This window comes from Chrysochloris asiatica, unplaced genomic scaffold, assembly GCF_000296735.1.
Source record: "Chrysochloris asiatica unplaced genomic scaffold, ChrAsi1.0 scaffold00014, whole genome shotgun sequence".
NCBI lineage: Eukaryota > Metazoa > Chordata > Mammalia > Afrosoricida > Chrysochloridae > Chrysochloris > Chrysochloris asiatica.
This window is the reverse complement of record NW_006408532.1, coordinates 32,547,812-32,555,675: the sequence shown is the minus strand read 5'-3', so window position 1 is coordinate 32,555,675 and position 7,864 is coordinate 32,547,812.

Below are 7,864 nucleotides of genomic sequence, written 5' to 3'. Positions count from 1 at the left end.
AGCATCTTGTACTGTTGATTCTTTCTGTAGTTTTTCTGTTTTCTATCTCATTTCTTGCTGCTCTAATCTTTATTATTTCCTTTCTTCTGGTGACTTTTCATTTTTGATTGCAATTAGCTTAGTATATTTTTTTTCCGCCCTTTAACTTTTAATCTGTTTTTGTCTTTGTGTGTAAGGTATGTACTTGCAAGCAGCATATTGAAGGGTCCTGTTTTCTTATCCCTTCTGCCTTTCTCTGTCTCTTAACTGGTGCATTTCATCCATTGACATTCAGTATAATTATCAATGTTGTTGTTGTTGCTAAGTGCTGTTTAGTTGAATCTGTCCCATAGCGACCCTATATAGGGTTTCTGAGCAGCAGCTGGTGAGCTTGAACTGCTGACCTTGCAGTTCCAGTGGCTTTACAGTCTGGCACTTTAACCCACAGTGCCATACCAGGATGGCTGTGACGTAATTGCTATCATAATGTTAGTTTGTGTGTGTGTGGTAATACTGGTTCCTTTGTTCTGCATGACTTCCTGTGCTGAGCTCACGTTTTTAGTGTTCTTTCTTGTCAGTTTCTTCTTAGTTTTAATGTTTCCATGTTCTTTTTGGATCTTCATTTTCTTGGTATGCTATGAAGTATTCATTTTCTTTCAGGTTACCCTATGATTTACTAGCTTTTTCTTGCTTTTGAGGCAGTCTATTTTATCCTGCAATCTACCTGACCTCCTCACCACCTGGATCTCTGTTTCTATATTTTCCCCTTCTTTAACATTATCATTATTTTGCTCTTTTTTTTTTTCTGACCTTCCAGGTCCTCTGAATTCATTGTTGTAATTTTGTTCTATTCTGGGCCTTTCTATCTGTTGATTGTGTTCTGGGTGATGTTGCCACATGTGTCAACATCTGGTTGTTGTCTGTTATTGTTAGTTTTCAGTCCAAAGAACTCCCTTTAGGATGCTTTGAAGCACTGGGTTGACTTTCACAAAGTCTTCTAGCTTCTGTTTATTTTGGAATGCTTTGATTGCACTGTTATATTTTATTGACAGCTTTGCTGGGTAGATGATTCTTGGTAGGCAGTTTTTGTGGGGTTTTTTTTGTTTGTTTGCTTGTTTTTAGTGTTTTATATATGTTTCCCCATTGCCTTCTTGCCGACATGGTTTCTGCCAAGAAGTCAGAGTTTAATCTGATTTGTTTGCATTTGTAACTAATACTTCTCTTTTTCTTGGCTGCTTTTAGGATTCTGTCCTTGTCTTTGATTTTGGAGAGCTTGATTATGATATGTCTTGGTGATTTTCTTTTGGGGTCTATCATTTCTGGGGTTCATTCAGTTTCTTGAATACTATGGTGAGATATTATATGGTATGCTTGTAGCTTGGCTATGTGGCCATGAAAACTGTCTCTTCTTGGGTATTGTAGGGAGAGAAAGCTCCCACCCCAAGGAAAAAAGTAGGACCCAAAAGGAAAAAACAGAAAGAAAAAAAAAAAAGCAAAAACTAAACCAAAACAACAATAACAAAAAACTCAAACAAATTAGTCCAGTAGTCTTTGCTGAATAGATCAATGTGCATGCACAGTAGAAGACTTCAGGGGTGGGTAGGGGTGTCCACTTGTGCAGGCACCCCCTCTAGTCACCACCAAGGAGGTGCACAGAGAATGAGAAATGAGTGAAGAAAGATTGTTTACATATTTATCTCTGATGATCGCTTAGGTCTCTCTGTATCCACAGGGTCCTTGTTCCTTTAGTGTGTTTTTTAATAGGTGTTGATTTTACACACTGCTCTTGTACATAGTAGTTGGTGTTGGCTCTTGCCTTTTATGTTGGGGTTTTTACAGGGTACCAATACAGTTTGGCTGTACAGATAGACCTGCTTATTAGATAAGGCAGTAAGAAAGCTAACTTCTGGGCTAAATCCCACAGTCAGATGTCATAAGAGCCTTGGGCTTTCAGCTGGGACTTTCAGCTACTTCTTCTTTGCAGCTTGGGGATATTGTGTCATTTGTGCAAAATGCTGGACTTTTTTGGGGGTGCACTCCCACCCACATGAAGACATCTAGGCTGGGCAGAGAGGGTATTACAAGGCAGAGCACAGGAGTTGAAGGGAAAAAAGGGAAAGAAGAAAAAAATCACACCTTTTTTCCCATACGTTGCTGAGTGGTTTTTGCTCCCTACCTGCTGGCTGTGACCCTGCCCTCTAACCTCTGCCAAGACTGCGGGCCCAGAGACATAGTCTGATTGATTCAGAAATCTCTGTGTTCCTTCTTGCTCTGTGTGATTTCTCTGTTGATAGGCCCCAGAAACTATTTCTCCTTACTTTGTATTGAATTTATAGCTCCAGGACTGTCCTTGCAAAGTATTTTTTTCTGGCTTTTCCGAGCTTCCACCGAAGAGATTTTCTATATTACTTTTTGAGCAACAAACCTTGATACAAAAATTATTCATGAAGGCATTGATCTAAAAAGCATATTCATCCATTATAAAATGAAAAATCTTATATATTATTCCCTACCTTGTATTTGCATAGGTTGTCATGGTTAAGATACTAAGGGGACATTGGAGGTTAACATTAAACACACAGTGCTTTCATAAATGGACTGTATTTCATTATTTCATAAGTGGTCATCAGATTGACACAGTCCAATGGATCACAGCACAGGAAAACACAGGAGTGTTTTACATTATGTCAATATATGCTTACTAATTATCCATCATTTAACTAGTGCTTTGTATTTTCAACATGTATTATATTCATTTAAGGTGAACAAATACTATTCTTCTCATTGGAGGGCTTTGGAAAACAAATATAGAATAGTGTAGGAACTAGGACTGATGTTTTCAAACATTTTTTAAAAATTATTTTATTTTTGGTGAAAATAGATGTATCAAAACTTGTTTCCGTTTAACAGTTTTTGCACATACTGTTCATTGGTTACATTTCTCACATTGTGTCAACATTCTCATTATTTCTACTCCAGTTGCTTCTATGATTTAGAGTTACTGTTATGGCACTGGTTTCATCTAATTTTATTTTAATTATAGTACTTAGCAATGGCATTCTTTACTTTTTTAAACAAAACTGTTGTTTTGTTTGTTTGTTTAAAGATAATGTCAGGGATTGTTTCTTTTCAAGGATTGAAGAGTATCCCAGGGCAATAGTCTCAGCAGTTCCTCCAACCTGAGTTAGAGGTCCAGTAAGTCTGGGTTCTTTGGGAATTAGAAGTTCTATCAGATTCCAGTTGTTGTGTCTGTGGGGGAAAAATGCTCAGTGATATTAGCTGGACAACATACAACTCTTCTGGTTTCATGTTGGAGGAAGCAATGGTTCATATAGACAATTAGTCATGCAATCTTGTAACTTCTTTGATCCTTGGGTTTCCTTCCTCAGCTGCTCCAGGTGAATAGAGGCCAATTGTATCTTAAGGACTGATTTTAGACCCTTATATTTGATACTTGGAGAACCCAGGAAATTACATACAGAGGTGATAATAGCAACATGTAACTCTTGTTATTACAAAAATATGACTTATTCTTATTAATTTCTTCTAGTTAGAGTAATTCCTGGTCCAATATTTCTTGGATATGAGTGTTCCAGTCTTCAGATGAAGATGGAAAACTGGCACAAACAAAAAATACATGGCAGTAAGCATACTTTGTATTCTTTCACCATACTTATTTAACCTGCATGCTGAACAAATAATATGAGAAGCTGGGTTCTATGAAGAAAAACGTGGCATTAGGATTGGAGGAAGACTCATTAACAACCTGCGATATACAGATGATACAACCTTGATTGCTGAAAGTGAAGAGGACTTCAAACATTTACTTATGAAGATCAAGGAGCACAGTCTTCGATATGGATTACATCTCAATGTCAAAAAAACAAAAATCCTCACCACTGGACCAATAAACAACATTCTTATCAATGGAGAAAAGATTGAAGTTGTCAAGGACTTCATTCTTCTTGGATCAACTATCAACACTCACGGAAGCAGCAGTCAAGAGATCAGACGACGTATTGCACTGGGCAAATCTGCTGCACAGGAACTTTTTAAAGTATTGAAGAACAGAGATGTCAGCTTGAGGACTAAGGTGCGCCTGACCCAGGCCGTTGTGTTTTCAATAGCCTCATATGGATGTGAAAGCTGGACAGTGAATAAGGAAGATCATAGAAGAATTGATGCCTTTGAGTTGTGGTGTTGGAGGAGAATACTGAAAGTGCCGTGGACTGCCAAAAGAACCAATAGATCTGTTTTGGAAGAAGTGCAGCCAGAGTGCTCTTTGGAGGCCAGGATGGCTAAGCTTCGTCTCTCCTACTTTAGACATATTGTCCGGAGGAAACAATCGTTGGAGAAGGATGTCATGCTGGGTAAGGTGGAGGGTCAGAGAAAAAGAGGAAGACCTCTAATGAGATGGATTGGCCAGGTGGCATCATTGATGGACTCAAGTGTGGCAGTGGTAGTGAGGTTGGCCCAGGATCGGACATTGTTTCGTTCTGCTGTGCATGGGGTCACTATGAGTCAGTTCCAACTTGATGGCACCTGACAACAACAACAACAACAAGCATACTTTTGAAATAAGAGCTCACAATTACACACTACTCTGTATTCCCACAATAGTCCTATATGTATATTGTAGTTATTAAGTTGGTAAGTGCCATCAAGTTATTTCAGACTCATAGCAACCTTGTATAGGATTTCCTAGGAGCAGCTGGTGGGTTTGAACTGTTGACCCTATAGTTCACAGTCCTCTGCTGATATTACAGTGCCACGCCATTATAGACCACAGTTGTATTTTGAGGGTGAGAAAGAGAAAGAATTATTATTAGTATTATATAGATCCACCACCTGTCTGTCAGTTTGTCATATGTGGTGGCATGTGAGATACTCTGATGCTGGACCTATATCACAGGGTCACCCATGGTGGACAATTTTAGGCAAAGTTTCACGACTAAGACAGACTAAAAGGTGGTCCAATTCTGAAAAACTTAGCCACTGAAGACCTTAAGAGTAATAATGGAGTTTTTTATTTCCAGTTTGGGGGTGGGAGAAACAGAGATAGGCAGGAGAGGGTCCTGGGCGGAGGCACAGAAAAACCAGAGAAAGTGCTTTCTGGAGCAGCTCCAGAGTTTTGGATCTAGTATAAGGTGTAGGGTGTCAGTTTCCCAAACCCACTGGTGGTTAAATATGACTGTGTAAATGAAAATATGACAATTTCTGAATCATTTGGGATGTGGAACCTCCCTGTGACTCCTTGGCCTGGACTGAGATCAGAGGGTGGGGCCACAGCCAGTCTGATACAATGATACAGTGCTAAAAACCATGAAGTGGCATTTGAAAAAAGAGGTGTGATGGATTTTAAACATTTCTATCCTCCTCTCCCCCTTTGCACCCTCTCTGCCCAGCACAGACACCCTTAAGCAGATGGGAGTGCACCCCCAAAAGGGTCCAGCGTTGTGCCCACAATTTTCCCATGGCACAGTGATGCGGTCCCTTGGAGGGGCCCTGTTGGTTCCACGGGCTGATCCTTTGGCGGCTTCATGTGATATCTGACTCTGGGACCCAGTCCTAAAGTTGACCTCGATGGGACCTTTTATTCCTGCCTACCCAGCAAGTAAAAGTAGGTCTGACCATACAGCCAAACCATGTGAACACTCTGTAAAATCACAACATAAAAGATAAGAGTCAACACCAACTACTACACACAAGGACTCAGCTATTTTGAGAATTATGCTGTGCACATGCAGATACTTAACTGACCTTCAGAGTTAAAAATAGTGGACAATCTTTCTTCCATTAACTTCTCAATATCTATCTGCACACTTCCACAGTGGTGACTAAAGGAGGGGCCTGAGTGAGTGGACACCCCCACCCACTGCTGGAGGTTTCTACTGTGCATGCACACTGACCTATGCAGCAGAGGTTACTGGTCAGTTCGCTACAATTTTCTTTTTTTTCTTGAGTAGTATTTTTTGTCTCAGCTTTTATATTGATTCTGTTTTGGTACTTTTAATCTCACTTTTCCTGGGGGTGGGAGATTTCTCTCCTTACACTACCCAAAAAGAGACAGCAATCATAGCTATATAGACAAGCTACAAGCATAGCCCATAATATCCCACCATCTGGACAGGAGTCAATACCAGCTGTTAGGCATTACATGTGAAAAGGGAAGCCTATCTACAGATCACATCCACCAGGAGACACTCAGTAAGCTTAACCACACAGCAACATACATTCATTTAATCATTGAAAACACACCTAACTATGGAAAATTTCCAAGAAAATAAAACAAAAGATCTCAGAATATGTCCCAAAACAGAAAAGACAAATAAGTTGGAGGCAGACATAGACTTTCCACAGGAAGAAGAGCAGGCTTTGGAGCTAACTGATGTGGAGACAAATTCAAAAGCTCCACAGAGTGGCGGAGGAAAATAAGGAAGAAGTCAAGAAAGTGCTACAGGAGCAATCAAACAAGACAGATATAACATTGCAAATAATTTAAAACCTGCTAAAAGAGGTCCAGATGAATAATAATAAAATATCAGAAATGGGCAATACACTGAAAGGGCAAAGGAGTAGAACTGAAGTGATTGAAGCCAGAAACAATGAGCTGAAAGACAAATCTCTCATTACTGCTAAGATAGAAGAGCAAGTAGAGAAAAGGATTTAAAAAATCTGAAGATAGTCTAAGATTCATGCTAGATAACATGAAAAGGAATAATTTAAGAATTATTGGCATTCTGGAACAGGAAGAATCTGAGAAGTCAACAGAGGTGACAGTTGAGGATCTACTGGAAGAAAATTTCCCTAACATCTTAAAGGATGAGAAGATAAACATTCAAAAAGCTGAATGAACCCTAGGAAGGATAGACCCCAAAATAAAATCAACAAGACATATCATAATGAAACTCTCCAAAATCAAAGACAAGGAGAAAATCCTAAAAGCAGCCAGGGGAAAGAGAAGTGTTACTTACAAAGGCAAACAAATCAGATTAACTTCTGACTTCTTAGCAGAAACCATGCAGGCAAAAAGATAGTGGGGAGACATATATAAAACTCTAAAATTAAAAAAAATTAAAAAAAAACAACAACTGCCAACCAAGAATCATCTATCCAACAAAACTGTCAATCAAATATGATGGTGCAATCAAAACATTCCAGTATAAACAGAAGTTAAGAGATATTGTCAAAGTCAATGCAGCACTTCAAAACATCCTAAAGGCAGGTCTTTGGACTGAAAATAAGAACAGACAACAACCAGAGATTGACAGACATGGCTACACTACCCAGAGCTCAGACAAAAGCAGAGTTCAGAACAGAACAAAATTGCAACAGCAAATTCAAAGGAGCTGGAAGTCAATTAAAGATCAAAATAATAACAATGTCAAAGAACGGAAAAATATAGGAACAGAGATCCAGGTGGTGAGGCAGTCAGGTAGATTGCAGGATACAATAGACTGTCTTGAATAGAGGGAAAATCAATAGACCATAGGGTAACCCCAAAGAAAGTTAATACTCTACAACTTACCTTGAAAATAAAGATCCAAGCAGAACAGGAAACATTAAAACTAAGAAGAAACTGACAAGGAATAACACAAAAAAACATGAAGTCAACACAAGAAGGCATTTAAGACAAAGGAATTAAATAGACTGTATTAAATGGAGAGAAAGGTTAATGGAATATAAGGTAACCTCAAAGAAAATTAACACTTCACAACATACAATGAGATGAAAATCCAAGAAGAACATGGAAACATTAAAACTATGAGGGAACTGACAAGAAAGAACACAAAAAAACAGGAACTCAGCACAGGAAGATATGCACAACAAAGAAACTGGCAGCACCACACAAAAATTAACATAATGACAGCAATTAATTCATACC